This window comes from Halictus rubicundus, chromosome 7, assembly GCF_050948215.1.
Source record: "Halictus rubicundus isolate RS-2024b chromosome 7, iyHalRubi1_principal, whole genome shotgun sequence".
In the NCBI taxonomy this organism is placed as follows: Eukaryota; Metazoa; Arthropoda; class Insecta; order Hymenoptera; family Halictidae; genus Halictus; species Halictus rubicundus.
This window is the reverse complement of record NC_135155.1, coordinates 8,944,086-8,961,411: the sequence shown is the minus strand read 5'-3', so window position 1 is coordinate 8,961,411 and position 17,326 is coordinate 8,944,086. Positions and strand designations below refer to the sequence as shown.

Sequence of the window (17,326 nt, the reverse complement as noted above, 5' to 3'; positions counted from 1 at the left end):
TTCTATACAATTTTTAAAGGGAGGAAGATATTTGTATTTGGCTCCTGTCTCTTAGAATCAACGAAGAAAATTTTTGTTTCTCATAAAGATCTGTAGACTAGTTTTTATCTGATATATTAAGCATTTAATTCGAGTACGTAATGAAAACGTAATTTACTACAGTCTATCTTTGAGTCATGTTAATACGGTACAAGTGTAATATAAGCAGCGCTAAGGATGCGATGAATTAAATAATGTAAACCTTTAAGCTTAAATACTTTAAATGATATGCTTTTAACATTCATTGGTCTATAGACACACACGTTTATCAGTCTCTCTATTCCATATAAATATGTTGATATATTCAAATACATTCCATCTACTCACGTATAGTATTACACCGACGATTGTTTAGCAATATCAATGAACGTAAGATTATATAACATCGAACAGATAATGTAGCAATCGTATACCTCGAGTGGTCATAGTTATTAAAAATAAACCGGGAAGCAATAAACAATTTACGATAGAAGTATAACATCCACGGTCATGCGGATGTAATGAAATGAATTGTATAAGTCGTTTAATTTGCACAATGAAATATAGGAATCGATCGAGGATCATCGATATGAATCGATTTACAAAACAGTAAAAACATTTAAAGGATTCAAAGATGTGATTGTACTATTTCGGATTCATTGAGCTTATTAAGGAAAGAAACAAACCTACATCTTGTATCGTCCAATTAATCCAGAAAATGTTTCTTCCGCATAAAAATCCGCAGTCTATATATATATTTTGCTATCGGCGCGCTTCAATAGTTGATGCAGTTCGCGTGTAGCTTCGTGGGGTGCAAGTGGATTCCACTGTTAGGTTAGCTCGTCGACTATGGGGAGCCGGCAGCCGGCGTGTGCCGCTAGTCAGTCACTCGCCGGCCGCCGGTGCAGTACGTTGTGATGGTGGTTTCTGCGTCTCCGTAGATCTTCGTTCCGCAGAACTGTGTCCTAAATATTTAATGCGTGCTCGCACGTTTCACGCTTTACCAACGCAACCGACGGATTTTCTTTTCGCAAGAATGTCGTTCGCGATGCCGTTAAAACGGCTTTCCTGCGGTGTAAGCGACGTGTGACCAGTAAAAAAAAAGAAAAGGTAGAAAAGAGAGAGGCAGGGAGGAGAGGGATTCGTTAAAGATCACGTGAGATTACGGGAGTCGTGTAAATTTTGGCGGCAAACGTGCGATTTTTGTGTTGTGCTGTGTATTTTATAGTATTCTCGCTGAAAAGTGTTTTTATTCGTTACGACCACTTGTTGCGCGCCTAAAGTACCCCCCTTTGTGTTCGTTGGATTAACCGGATTACGTGCGTCGTCGGGATGTTCTTTTCGCCGATATAAATCACCGGGAAACGTAAAGAAGTGGTAAGCACCTCAGATTTCAATGTCACGTTTTCTTTTTTTTTTTTTTTCACGCGAATGCAAAGAAATGACGCGTTTTACGCGGCGATAAAATCGTTTCTCTGTAAACTTGCGTTCGTGGTTTTCGACGGTCGAGTTATTTGACGTTTCTCCAAGTGACGCCATATACTTCAAAAGCGCGGGCAATCGCGACCTTTTCAGATTACGATAGACGGCTGCTACGTTACTTCCCAGTCTTCGATCAACACATTCCGGATTCCAAAAATATGGAATCGTGCCAAGAGATGTTACGTGTGACCAACGTGAGAAATCGATGCTAATTAATTTGTAAAACATTAATTCGTATTTTCCCGGAATATGAGAAATTGTCCTTTTAACAATCTGCATTCGAACAAAAATGTTCTTGTTTGGCAAAAACTGCCATATTAAAGGAGTACGAAAATGTCGGGTGCTCGATGTACGGGACGGGTCGGGCCGATCCGACATTTTCGGGTCCTCACGCACATTTAGTTAATATTAATTTTGTTACGGTGGCTCGGATGAGTTTGTAAGAATCGACGTAAGAGCACGACTTTAAATGGGCTTCTACGTCTATGAAGAAGAGTCGTATGCATGCGCGCGATGTTCGCGTGTAAGGAATTCTCCGTGGCGGACGTACGCCTTCGAATATACGTACGCGTCTGTGTATGCACATTTCGACGGCCACCGTACGACAGCACGTCGTCGAGTGGAATGAGCCGTGTGCTTTTAGTGCGACGAAGAAGGGTTGCGCAGGGTCGCCGGCGGGGAGAGGGAAACGGAAGGCAAGGGCAAATCGCGCGGAGCGATGGGTATTCAATTCTCTCGGCGGCGTTTTTTCGCGATTCGATCGTAAAAAGATGCTTAGCTCCTCGAGTAACATTCGAATCGCAGAGTGAATCTAGAAAAATGAAATTTGAAAATCAGGCTGAATCGCTGGTGCAACAATAGTACATAACATTCTGGGATCGCGTTGATATTGCGGTGTAATGAACTCGTTCAATCGAGAAACGCGTAGACAAAACTCAGTCGATATTAAAATTATATTCGTAATTTCGAGCGTGTACGCGAGCGAGCATGAGTGGTAATTGCTTTTTAATTTGTTCGTCGTACGCATTACGACGTTTCGAAACTGTTTAGCGTGTTCGTAAGCGTCGAGATATTTCGGATTTGAGGCTGTACCGAGAAATTTGTTCAACTCTCCAAGGACTCTCAATTTCGAATAATATTCGAAATATTTCGACGCGTCTCGAGTCCATCGCTGGTCGCGGGACGGGAAGAGGTTGCCCGCAGGGAGGGGGCACATTCCACAGTGGATGCGCATGCGCGCATTCTGACTCGCGGCACCCGCGCATTCGACCGCGTGTATCCAGTGTTGTTGAGGTTAGCTTCTTCTGGTTTATATCTCGAAAAAGTAATTTCGGCGCGGTACGTTGAATCGTATCCGGCCACACTTCTCCGACTGGGTAAACGTCTATGGCTACATTTCGACAATACCTCTGAAGGAATTATCAGCTTCGCATATTCTCGACGTTATGGCGCTACGCTTCTACGATGTAATACTACACTGCATACTCGAAAAAAGAACGTTCCTATTTTTTTTTATCGCGATTAAAGTTCGCGGTATTTGAATCTCTAGCAGTTTTGTATCTTCGACATTTTCTGTATGGGCAATTTTTTGAGAAATGACCATTCTAATCGCAGCGTCCTTTAACCCATTTGCATCACAAGGAAGTATGAAAAGAAGGCCTTTATCACCAAACTTTTTTTTTTTTTAATTATATTTAGGTACAAAAATGACTACAAGTAAAAGGACCTCATATTTCAGCATTATAAGAAAAAATAAATCGAGCGTATATATACGCTCCGGTGATAGTGACCGGGAAAATTGAGTTTATATATAGAGCGTATAATTGACCCTTAGCACTCGAATGGCGACTGTAAGGCGCCACTAAAAATTGCTGTATCATTATTCAAAATATTTTTTACATTATTCAATTTGTTTGTAGTTAATAAATTACTAAACACTTCAGTAAAGGGAAATATTCTAGGTCGGAAGAAACGTTTCGTTTTGGAGTTGAAATAGCTTCGAGTGCAAAGGGTTAAAAACTATTTGAAAAGCTTCCTATATTTATTATTTGAAATTCTAGGTTTGCTCAACGCCAACTGTCGTTTGTACGAACTATCTGCGATCTTCCGAGCGAGAATTCTAACGCTATGACTTCGTACACGCGTTCTGTTCTATCTGGTTTACGTACGTGGCGAGAATGCTCGTCTTTTCGATGCGGCAGAACAAACTTCGGATTTCGCTGTGCGCAACCGTAATAGGACAGAAATGCCCGATTGTAGGCAGACAGAACGGTTCCCTGACGCGGCGTTCTCTTCAACTTTGGCTCGCCGTGCTGAATGTTAATACGTAGCAAAAACGGTAGCTGCGACAATCTCGCGCCATTACACGGTTCTAATGCGGTTTAATATGAGAAAATATCGCCTATACCGGCCCGTGTAAGCATTCACTTTTACGTGCAAAATTTTTGAACACGAAAAATCGCAGAAAATGCCGGCCCCCTAAACGGCGAGGGGGAATTTCATATTAATGGGACAGGTCACGTTTGCAGTACTAAATTTCTTTATTGTCGCACCAGTCGTATTTCCACGACTCGCGTGCATTAAAAATCCGTAGCATCCGCAGCGTGTATGTAGCCGACGGGATTCTCGCAGCAGCAGCCGTCTTTATTGGCGCTGCGTCCTTTTTGCTGGTGTCCCGCGTGTCGCGTACGTCAGAAACGTTGTGTATACTTTCGTAATAAGTTTCGTAGAATGATCCCGTGTACCCCCTCGTTCGTATATTTCGCGTAGCCGCCGCCGCCGCCGCTGCCGCCGCCGCCGCCGCGTAGGTATGCAAAAAAGATGGTGAGGAGGGTACCCGGTTGGTTCTTTCGTTCCGTGTAAAACCGCATGGACGCGACGCGCGGACTGTGCCTGCGTGCGTGACCAAGCGTTCACGATATCGTAAGTTATTGCTCCCCGTGTCATACCGGCCGCGTTGCCTCCGCATCTCTCTCACCCTCGCCTCGCCTCGCCTCGCACTTTTGTGTGTTTGTCCAGAGTAAATATCGCCCCCCGTGCAAAATACTTTTCGAGGCTGCGTCGGAGGCCGGCCGCCTGCGCCAGGGCAAATAATATCCGGGCATCCCTCGCCTCGGCCCGGCATCCGAGGGAACGTCCGAAGACCTTTGCTACGCGGCGTCGTATTTTCACTTACAACCGCGAACAAAATCTTCTCCTACGGTAGTGGTATTCCGCATACCGCATAACTCGCGCGACCGGAACGGTGCTCCGACATTAAACGCGCGTCTCGCGAACCACGCGAGGATTTATTCACATAATTAACCCCTTACCTACGGACCAGACTCCGCCGCGAATCCGCGAAACACTCGTAGACATCGCAACAATGTCTGTGCAATTTTTACTGATCTTTCCGTTCTCGGAGACGTTTATTTTCGCCATTTTGAGCAACTTTTACTTCGCGAATTTTGTTAATGGAAAAATGGTTTCCGATGTTTCTTCGCTGTGGTTGCGAGGATTTTTCCCACGCGAACCGGGAGAGAAAGAGAAAATTTGGTCCAGGGAGATCAGCTACCTGTGTCACGTACGGTTTAGGCATGCCGGAGTGTGCGAGATTAACTATATACGATACCAGAACCGTAATGAATAATATTGCGATGATGTCACGATAGGTCGTCGTACGTGATAGCCGGTTTTTTCTTTCTGGTGGTTCATCTCGAAAGGCGAAGGGGGGAAAAAAGAAGGGCTAGAAGGAATTCGTGTCCGGTGTTCTTCGACGAGGGCTCGCCTGCTCGAGTAACAGTAGCGTCGCAAAACAATCCTTTGTTCTACGGATCGGTCGGATTAGGTTCAACGTTGCCATTAGTCGTACTTGCTGAACCTCCTGTGCTTCCTTCCTCTATCCTCTGTTATTATTGGACTCGGTGTAATAAATAGGTTGTCATTATTATGATTAATGCATGAAAGGGTGTGCAGGAAGTGCCGGTCATTTTGAAGCACGCGTTACACGCGCCGTATTCCTCGAAGAAAGAGAAAGAATCGAGAATATCGTATAGGCTGGGCGGCGATTCATGGTAAATATCGAAGAGAGGCAATTGTATGGCGTCCGTGGTGCAGTTAGGAATGTCTGAATGATGGCTTCTCCGGCCGGCTCCCCGTCTCCGTTCTTATAATTTCCGAGGCACAATAACGATTCTGTCCTAACGATAAGTAGCGCCGCGTAGAAGGCTCATCGTGAGTTTACGAGCAGCCTAGCCTGGAATCCATCATTTCTCTAGGCTCCACTTAAAGTTCCGATCCGAGGGCGTTTCGTGGAAGCGGCGTACCAACCGTGGCCACGATTCTCTCCAACATATTTTCACTTCCTCCGTTTCCACTCCACGCGGCCGCCGGAAGAAAGTTAAATGGGCGCGCGCTCGGTCGGAATACCAGAAGGGATTTGCGGAACATCCCTCGCGGAAAAGAAGAATTCGTCGGCCTCTTAAGCCTCCGCCGCCCGAAATATTTGTTCTCTTTCATTTCGGAATTTTGCCTCGTACAATTCATTTATATTCCCATAGCTGTGCTAGCCTACGCGGAACAGCATTGTTGGCACGCACCATGAAATTGTGGCGCTACTAAGCAACCAAATTAAATAACTGTTGGCGCAAAAGTGAATGCCAAGTGTGGCTCGACATGGGAAAGGTTAAGATTCTCGTGTAACTGGCCCGAAAAATAGTTTGTCTGAAAGTATAAAAATCGTTATTCTGATAGCACGGTGATCGATATCTCAGAGAAAATGAATTCGAGACACGAGCGCACTCCTGATAGCGTTTGAAGGAGGCGCACATTCCAAGGATGAAAGAACGAAGCCTTCAAGTTCCCCGAGGGCGTCGTATCTTTGCGGTTAGGCGTCACGGTGGATCACGAATTTTCCCGGGCGCGGCTCGTGGAAAGTCCATTTTTCTCGTGCGGCTAGGCTTTCGAGTTTTTTACGGTTATTAGAATAGCGCGCAAACGTGCACGCGCCGAAAGCGGTCGGCAGGATTCCGAGCTATTTCTCCCGAGGAAATCACAAAGAATGTGGTCGAAGGCGGAACGCGCGCGCAGGTGCTTCTGTTCCCGTCTTTCTTTCTCGTTCGGCGCAGGCCGCAACCCTCGCTCCCGCTCCTTTCTCCGGTCCCCGCTGGCGGAGACCGGAGCAGAGCCCGTCTTCCTCGGTTCAGCTGTAAAAATTGCCTACGAGGGTCTAAATATTCGGAGGATACCGCGGGGTGATTATAATTCTTGGGCTGGAGTTGCCTCGAACGAAGGAATGCCGAGGGGCGGCTAAGACAAAGCGCGATCTCCCTCTTCGCCCTTTATCTCTTCAGCGCTGAAGATTAGTATCTTTAGTCGGACGACAGATGGTCGTCGGTAGCTACACAGTCCAGATTCTATACATAAAGTCTGGAACCAGTCTTCGTCTTTGCCTTCGTCTTCGTCTTCGTCTTCGTCTTCGTCTTTGTCTTCGTCTTCGTCTTCGCCTTCGGCCATCTTCGCTCTCCTCCTTCTCCTTCTCCCGTTTGTACGGTTCTACCTTTTTATTTTCTCAGTCGTATTCCACCACCACCCCCCCTCTCTGCTTCTACTTTTTTTCACCTCTAGGTTTTCGCCTCTCTTTCTCTTATTTCACGGTTATAATCGATCGCTGCCTCGGCCGGATCTGTTCGAGCGTGTTCGTAAGAACCGGTAACGCGGGATCGCGGATCACGACGCGAAATGAAAGTCTAATTAAGTCCAAGTCCGTCGTAAATATCGGCTGTCTTTTTTTTTCTTCTTATCGTACCCTCCTCGAACGTTACGCAACGCTGTCGCGTTCCCGCGAACTATCATTTCGGTCTACGGTCGACGCGTTCCTTCCACGATTCAAATACTCCTCAGGGGTTGGTGGAGCGCGGCAGAACTTATCCACCAAACACCTTGTATAGAAACACGTAAGATAATTAACTGCCTTTTTGTACTAGCTACACTCATTGAATCGCAAACTCTATAAAATCAGAGGTTCATATTTTTTAATAAGTAGACTGCGGATCTTTATGTAAAATAAGAATTGAAGTTAATTGCAAGAAACTGGGGTTAGGTAAAAATGTATTTTCTGTGTTTGTCATCTTAAATAATGCATAACAAGAAACGCAAATTCTTCTAATGTTCTTAACCTGTTAGTTTTTGTCATAAATGCATACAATCTGTTAACACGTTGACCGCTATCTCGGTCATACGAGGGTGACACAATTTTTCGTCTATTTTGAAAAATTAATTTTGTTCATAATACAGTTGCTTGAACTGGATTTCATCAGGATTTGTACGGTCTAGAACAGTTCTAGAAGTAATCCTTGCGATGAGCATTAATTCTGCAATTTCGATTGTAGTGGCTACATTCTTTCGGAGGGTATTTGTTCGGCAGTCAACTGTTTTAATTGATATGCTTTTCGTTCAGCGAATTCCGCCGACTATATCGCTCCATTTTGAACGTCAGGTTCCGACGAACACAATCATTTTATATCGAGACGAAGAATCAAAAGTCGAAACCCGAAGATTCGGCCCCGGAAATTTGCGAGAAACAGCCGTGAGGGTATTACATGCTTCCGGCAGGAGTCCGGAACACCTGATAACAGTATCGGTGATCAAGCGTCGATCGATGATCGATTCTCAGTCGCGCGGCCGCGACCAAGGAAATTCGGTATACCGTGCTAACGGCTTTTACGAATTTTCGGCACGGACACAGTTGATGTATTCTGGCTTAACACATGCTTCCGTTCTCTCGTAACCACGGCAGTTAGGCGGCCTGATGGAAACGTAATCACCGAGGAGAATATTGGGTCCGGTCGATCGGGGGCCCGACCAACCTCCTTTCCCCTATCCTCCTCTCGAAATGCGCAACGGGCGGGTATTCTCGCGAGCGAACGGCCGAGCGAGCACGGGGTGTCCCGATTATCATAATTATATCTCGATGTGATGAGTCATACTTGGGTGTGGGCTCATAACACGAGCAACGAGAGGAGAGGGTACCGTTTCGCTTCCTCCCCTTTGAATCTTTTGGTAGTTCGAAAAATCCCCGTCGATTCGCTACACAGAAATTCACTGTACACAGCAACGTCTCGGTATCATATGGCAATTTCGGGACCAAAATTTCACTTACAATGAATTCTCGATGTATGTCAACAGCACGGGTCTTGCCAGCGTTGTGTATCGTCCAGGAGACATGCCGTGTTATGTTTACACTCCTCGGTGTTCGAGGCCTCTCGAGCTTCTTGGGGTATAACCCGCCGCAGTAGGCATAATTCCGCAACGTTTAGTATCCGGGCCTTCTCTCGTGCCGCCTAGCGTTGAACGTAGGAGAGCGAGTAAACATAACATCGATACCAGCGTATCAGTGAGGTAACAGAGGAGAGCGTAGGATACTCATTTTATTCTTTAATCTAGCAATTCCCAGAATAGATATAAACGGAGAAATCAAACTTTAAGGAATTCCATATGGAACGTGCTGTGTAAACATAAATATTGTTTGTCATTTTCTTACTCTTTTTAAATGGAAGCAAATCGGGCCCAGTAGAAAATCGGGCAGTAATATGAGACGGTGTTACTTTTCAGAGTTATGAAATACGAGCATAACAAAACGTTAAAAATAATAATACAACCGCAATTAGAAGGAAAATCAATAATCACATACGATCGTGATGGGACATCTGAATTTGAATTAATAAACAACGACCCACAATTCTTATCTAATAGGAGAACATCTAATTTGCACTCGCTGAATACGCAATTACGAGAGCAAAGCATTCGAAAATATTATTCGGGAAGCGAGAGAAATGTTTCGCCTCGTTCGAAGGTTTATTTCGCCAAGATCCGCCATCGCGATTTCGTCAGAATTCGCGAGAGTCTGATCAGATCCGCGAGTCTGATAAAAGCAGCCCGTACAAATGTCCAGCTTATCAGACGCAATTATTCTGGGTGATCTGCCCGGGAAAGGAGAAGACGTCGAACGTGGTTGTTTCAAACGCGGGAATATTAATGTCGCCGCGCGTACGGGTTCGCTTTACGCGACACCGCGTTGTTGACCGAGAGGAGAATTAAAAAGCGAAATCGAGTCGATAATGTAGACGTCGATGTTGCACCTTGGACGAGCACACGTTAAAGCGAAAAACAAGAAGAGTGTTAAAAGAAGAAACACGAAATGGGACTCGAGAGAAGCAAAGAAAAAAATAAAAGTATAACATGGCGGCATGTGTTATCTGACGGCGGGTTACCGAGGGCTAATTTACAAGGTCTGTAAACGCGCGTAATCCTCGGTCGCTGAAAACGCCGACGACTGTCGTCGTGATTCATTCGCTTCGAACGATCATATAGCGTTACCGAATTCGTCAGCAAACACGTAGACGCGTATTGAAAAAGTACGCTGGCGAGGTGGAAACCAATGTTACATAAGGACAAGTTTAATATCGGATTCCTAGAAAAATACTTTTATCTGTTATATTTATGGCCTTGATGATAAAACCAAGACTTTACGGTAGCGTTCAGCTGAAGTTGGAAAACTTTTGTAAATAAAGTCGACGTCGTGAAATACACACGGCTGAAAATTCGTCAAGACCGTATAAATATCCACAATAATAGTACCGATGTATTTGTTGCGCCACGAAATATTAATTTTTATTGAACTGTTGGTCGGTAAATTAAATTCGATTAGGATATCATGGATGTAGAAGGGTTAAAAGAGTATGATAAATTTTGTCTTTCCAGTTTCAGTTTCAACAATGACATTCTTTTCATTTTTTGGAAGATTTTCAACCCTCCATGGACAACCTAGGAATTTCTTTCATGTTGCAACTATTACATATTAAAATAGAGACTTCGATATGCATTCCAGAATTTGTTTAGATTCTTGAAAGCCTAGGACAATACAAAAATTAGTCGCGAACATAAACGACCCAACTTGCCCACGGAAGGTGCAAAAAGCATGCTTACCTACGGAGGGTTAAGATTATGATCCGACAGTCGGCGGGAGTAAATGGTACGTTTTTGTTGACGCACGGACGTTCTCAGAAATTCGTGGATTTTCGATTATTCTTCGATCGTGGTTGATTCTAAGTATTCAGCTTGGAGAACACACAAATCAAATAATATGACACAATATGTACCTGCAGTACACGTTCTTAGCCATGACCTCTGTTATAAACCCGAAGGTATCTGCGCGCAACAAATACTCGTAGCATCAAAACAGCACCGTTCGATTAACCGAACGTTTCGCGTCTTCTGATTGGGCCCGCGCGGCCATGGTTTTGCCGCGGCGGGTTCCGCGAGAGAAAATTGTGTCCGTATAGGAGGATTCGCATTTTCTTCGGTCGTGTGTATTCGGTGACTTACGAGCCTCGTCCGTTGTATGTGTAACGTAGGATTTACAGTGGAGAGATGGTCGTGTCCGACCTGCATAATCCCGGTGCACGATCCATAATGCATCGACGAGCACCGCCTGCCTGGTCACAATTTATAATTTATTGCCAAGTTACGAAGCTGCATCTCCCGCAGCTTTTTTCCCCTCCCTCCCTCGCCCCACCCCCACCTCGCCCCTCGTCGTACACAGGCACGCTGATTGTTGCTGCGAGTCTGGTAGTTAGCGCAGCTCCTCTCTCGCGGGGGCACGTTGGAATTTCGTTTGATTTAAATGACGCTGAAGGTAAGCGTTCCCGATTGAATTTACGTACGTGACTCCCCCCCCCCGCAAACCACCCCGTTATTTACGCGCGAATACTACGGACGCGGAATCCCTCCGCGGACCACGACCCGCACGCGGAAAACTAGGGACGAGCTTTTCGATTCTCGCGTGTTTGCACGTAGTTTTTGATATTTTGTTCAAAGATAACATAGAACCCTTTGCATTGGGATTTCGCACACATATCCATTGAAACGAAATTAACAAGTAAACTGAAACAGAAACGGAAACTTCGATCTTCCAAAATTCGGAATCGAAATATTTAAAATTCTAAATTCACAGATTTATATATATATATATAATTTAATTATTTAATGTTGCTTCATCATCAAATGTCATTAGCAACACGGTACATTTTCTTACAATATATTATACATATTTGTATCCTTGATATACTTGGCAAGACCGGCGATATACTCCTTAGAACTTAACAGAATGGGTAAGGATCTAGGCAACTTAGCATTTTTCCTTTCATTCTCATATTTTTTGCATTCTATTATTAGGTGGTTTATGTTAATTGGTACTTTGCATATATCGCAAATCGTATTTTCTTTCTTATTTAACAAAAATGAATGGGTTATTTCTGAGTGCCCAATTCTGATTCTAGAAATTGAAGTTTGAATTTGACGATCTACTGGACTTGGAAATTTGTGCCACTCAAAATCCGCTCCTTCATTATGATATTTTTGATAAATATATCAGTATTGAATTTCTTAGATCAATTCGCCGATCTATATGTGAAAACGAAACTAATATACTTCCATATTATCGTTTCCAATGAGTTAGTCAACATGTCCAAGTTCAATGTCATGTGAAGGTCAACGTGTAGTACCTAGTCGAAAATACGTAGCGTCATCTAGAAAACGGCGATTTTTCGTTAAAAAAGTCAATTCGTGAAAAATTTTGTTAATAATAGTTTGAAGTTTCGTTTGAGAGATTTTTTTGTGGAGTTATCGGAATGGCATAGAAAATGGTGGCCACTGTTAGACGGTACACCCTGTATACGACAAAGTATTTTCATTGTAACGCGCAGCGGAGGATGTCCCTTGATAAAGGCGATTACTCGGAAGCCCATCTCGCGAAAGTATTTCTCAATTTATGTGGTACCATCATTGATATTCCGTCGAGGAGCACGACTCCTCTCGGCCGAAGTTAGGGAGAACGTGCCATAGAAAGGAATTTATGCGAAGGGCTTGCGGTGTTCCGACCTTCACGGTCACGTTGCAGCCGGACCTCAAACCGCACGAAGGTTATTCCGAACAATTCCACGCCTTGTCTCCGGCTCGCAGGACCGGGTCACAGAATAGAACGACACTATTGTGAGGCTGTAACAGAAGGGTGTGCGCGCGTGCAGCGATTTTTATCGCGACCGGCCGATACAAAAATTCCAACGGGATATTTAGAGGCATTCCATTGTTGGCGGACGGTCTTCTTTTCTTCTGCTTTTCGTTCTACACAGTGACGAACCCTTCGGATGCTCGATGTTCATACAAAAATTCATTCGTTTCAGACTAAATATTAGTTCTCCAATATCTATTTTTACATTTTCCCTATGGGGTCCTTTGACAAGTTGCAAAATTTTTTACAAGCTTATTTTATGATTAGACTGCGGATGTTTATGCAATTTTTGTAGACGTATTTGAAGATAGTGGAGGCAATTCAAATTTTATTCTCAGTGGTAGTAGCCTTTGTAGATCTGAAATAAATAAAAATCCTACTAAATTCCGTCGAATGTTATGTTCCATACATTTTTTTGAAAATTTTCAGAAGCCATAAATGCATCAAGATCCGCAGTCAATGTATGATAGTTGAGCAGCACTTGCCGAAAAATTGAATTAAATATTTTAAACTAGGCAGCCATTTTTCTGCAAAAGAGGAAAAAAGTTGTTAATATTATTTTTAATCGTAATAAAATAACACGAGTTCCATTGATACGATCTATAGTACGTTAATGAATGCCGAGAACTGCAGACTGTAATCTTGTTCATTTTGTTATGAAAAACTTGTTTAAAATTTCTAGCTCCCTGACCGGAAACTGAAAAATTCAAACGTCTCGTGGTAAATCTTGGTAATGGTTCAACCAAAAAGTTTCCTTATTGCAAATACAAAAAAAAAAAAACAGTTTTAGCGGTCACTTAACCCTTATCGGACGCTAGCTTTTTATACGTGATTCTCACTAGTAGGTTATGTCACCTCCCACGTGACGTACAGCGACAAAGTACTGTTGTCACGTGAGAGGTGACTTGCGACCGATAAGGGTTACAATTCGTTTGGCCCTGAAGTGTAACCTTGTCAGGTTACCAGTAAGCACAAATTATATCACGCGTAAACACCCCAAGAACGAGGAAAGCGTCCGCTCCCAGATAATAGAAAAACGATCGCGCGGAAGGTGTGGCATACCTCGTATACCGTCATTAACTTGTACGATTGCTCGCGCGCCTCATGATAGCTGACATAAACCGTGAATTTGATAAAAGAAACAAATGCAACTAATCAGACAACTAATGCCAGATAGCCGTCATTAGCCGCTCGTAAAAACCAACATCCTCTCCGCGCACAGACTCCTTGGACTGATTCTGGGAAGTGGCCGAATCACCCTTGAAATACAATTTCGTTTGTACAGTTGTTTTTGCAGTTTTTACAGTTTGCCGTTTCTCTTTTGCAGGACTTGTCTTTATTTTTGGTCCGATGCGAGACTTTCAGTTTGCTCGCTCGCTCGTGACCGATGGGTCACATCGGCACCGATGTAATTATTACCCACGTGCGACCGATCGAATTGGCTATCGATGTGTTGATAACCTTCCGGTAGATAAAGCGTTGAGAATGGAAGGATTCATGCGGTGTCGGGCCGGGCGGCGTACCGGTTCCGTCGCGATTACAATTTCAGATCGATTCGTACATCAATGACCGTGCATAAATCTGTTTTACCGTAAACAGTGAACAATGGCGGGGGGGGGGGGGGACAGAATGGTCGCGACAAAAATATCCGCTGAGCGTTCGAGGGCAGCGAATACCCGGGGATCAATCCTCTCGCGATCGGTACGCGTCTTACTCGGTGGAAATGGCAAGGAACGCGAGAACTACTCGTTATGCATCCGAACGGATAGGGGGAGAGAGGAAGAGAGAGGGAGAGAGAAAGAGAGAGAGAACGGACAGGGTACGAGCCGATCGGGCCGTGGAATCATCGTGGATTCTGTTTCTTCGTTCTGCTCTCCGCCAGAGGATAAGGAAACCCGCTGGCAAGCCCGCGATCGTGCCTCGAACGGTTGTGAATGCCCGTACGTGCCAGAAGCGAATAATGAACCCCGCGGTACGATCCACGATAAAACCTGATGCCGTTGGAACGCCACTCACGTACGAATCCTTTACCTTGTACCCGATTTGCGAGCGAGCTGGTCAACATTGCCGTGCCTACGAGCCGCGTTGCCCCGGGAACTCCTTCGATATCGGTCCACCTCTACCGACCTCTTCTATCGACGACCGCGTCGTCGAACTTTCACGCGTCCCGATCGCCGCCGTTTCCGGTCCGGATCTTCCCCGTGGAAATCGTCATCAACGCTGACACTACCGAGCGTCGACGGCGACTGACACGCGTTGCCTTATCCGAACGACAATATTGCGTTCACCTGGACTCTGCAGAATTCTTTTTTGGATTTTGCAAAATTTCGAATGTGTTTAACATTGGGTTCACGGACCCCGTAGTGTGACCGTTTTGCATCATTTTATAAAAATAACGTCTATCCAAATTTTTCAGCATTTTTTATAATATACTCCCGAAGAAATCCTGGAATAATTCCTCGTGGAGGCGTCTTAAAAATTTCGGCAATCGTGAATTATAAATATTAGAACGCGCCATTTTGACGCGCCCCGTAAACCTAGCGTTGCCTTATCTGAACGACAAAATTGTGTTCACCTGGATTCTGCAGAATTTTTTTTTGATTTTTCTTTCTTTCTTGGATTTGGCAAAATTTCGAACATGTTTAACATTGGGTTCACGGACCCCGTAGTGTGACCGTTTTGCATCATTTTATAAAAATAACGTCTATCCAAATTTTTCAGCATTTTTTATAATATACTCCCGAAGAAATCCTGAAATAATTCCTCGTGGAGGCGTCTTAAAAATTTCGGCAATCGTGAATTAAAAATATTGGAACGCGCCATTTTGACGCGCCCCGTAAACCTAGCGTTGCCTTATCTGAACGACAAAATTGTGTTCACCTGGATTCTGCAGAATTTTTTTTTGGATTTTTCTTTCTTTCTTGGATTTTGCAAAATTTCGAACATGTTTAACATTGGGTTCACGGACCCCGTAGTGTGACCGTTTTGCATTATTTTATAAAAGTAACGTCTATCCAAATTTTTCACCATTTTTTATAATATACCCCCGAAGAAATCCGGAAATGCGGAACGCGCCATTTTGACGCGTCCCGTAAACCTAGCGTTGCTAATACAATAAAGTAAAATTACATTAAAAATTTGAAAGTTTTGCATTTTCGAAAGCAACTTTTTCAAACTTTTTGTTATAGTGGCACGATTGTGACAAAAACGAAATTTAACGCCGTTTTTGGAAGCCGTTTGATCGGTTCATGGGGTTAAATATTTGTTGCTTTAGGTGTACACTGATCTCGGTAATTTATTGCTTTTTCGTCTAATTACAGTTTATAAGTTATTGAAACCGTCTAAAAAATTGCTAAGCATCGATCAAGTAGACGGAGACATATAGTGTAATTTAGAGTTCTGTAGCAACCCGAGGAGTTAATCATATATCTCAACCACCGAGACAGACTACCTGCAAAGGAGTTTGCTAAATTGCAATCGACTTTTATCGGGTGATTTGTTTGCGGTATTGCTAAAAATTCGTTTGGGTATTCTGTGATAACTTTAATGTTACATTATTTTTTCGCAGGAAAAACGTCGGAAATGGCGGTCTTTATTTTTTATGACCACGGCACACCTCACCAAAACATCTGAAAAAATTCATGAACAATACTTATACCTATACACTGATACTGTAAGAATATAAATGATGATAAAATAAATAAATGAATTTTTCCCGATTTTTTTTTGAGGTTTTCGATTCTATATAACCAGGATTTTCAACTCAAAAATCCGAATTAATTGCGATGTATGCATACTAGTATTTGACGTCTGTTGAATATTTTTTAGAATTTTCGCATATGACTAAATGGGGAAACTAGGCTAAAAACTATTTTTCTTTCTGTATCCCACAAGTACCCTTCCGGTCGAGATATAGGGTTGAAATTTTACGCTTATCACGACCATAATACCTGTTTATTGATTTTAACACTAAACCTACCGACACTTCTTGTATACCTACCGTGAAAACGACCGGACCTTAAAAAAAGTTATTGTTAATATAATTAAACGTAGATAATAGTCAATTTGTTGCTGAATGAATTAGTAGATGAACAACTTCCATAACATGACGATATAAACTTATTTTCATATAATTTCAATTATATGAAAAATACCGCGATGCTCTCTCCTTGAGCTACAAAATTGTACTGTATTATTAGTATTATCAACCAGGCACGTGCGTAACTTGATAGCGTCTCATTCAATAAGGCGGCTCATTTATTTTGAGTTGCCACATTGAGACACTAGCCTTTCTTTTATACTGATTGTTTAGGTTTAAAAGTGTTATTTAAATACCATATTATCTCGTGCGGTAAAATTGACCCGACGTGGTAGTCAGGACAGGCTACAAATATTTCTTGGGGAAAAAAAAAAAAATAAAACGAGAAATAAATACTGAAAAACACATTGTATACATACTTTATGAAAAGTCGTAAAGATAAATACCGATATGATCATGCTGTATGTACGAAATTGCACGCAGAAGTTTGAAAAGCTGAATTTGACCGTTAACGCACTTTTACTTACTGGGCCCAATGCCGCGTAAATCATCTTGTTATCCTATTACTCTGAATATATATTAATAAATTTTCACGAAAATACAAACATTTCCCTTTCTACACTTGATATAAAAATGCGTAGTCCACAGTTTCTCTTCGTATGAAAAATAGCTTGGGCCTGGTGGGAAGTAAACTTGTCATACTTCCGGACCGTTAAGGGTCAATATCATAACTTACCTTT

At 43.2% G+C, this 17,326-nt stretch overlaps 1 protein-coding gene across 2 annotated transcripts in view; it reads left to right on the top strand.

Moving 5' to 3' along the window:
* Positions 1-787: 787 nt before the first annotated feature.
* LOC143355583 (protein expanded) overlaps positions 788-17,326 on the top strand; it is a 143,813-nt gene continuing 127,274 nt past the window's right edge. The window contains exon 1 of one of the 2 annotated variants that reach the window (XM_076790532.1): positions 788-1,395. The gene's annotated coding sequence lies outside the window, so the exon portion shown is untranslated. The remainder of the gene's footprint in view (positions 1,396-17,326) is intronic. The other variant, XM_076790531.1, reaches the window with a different exon arrangement.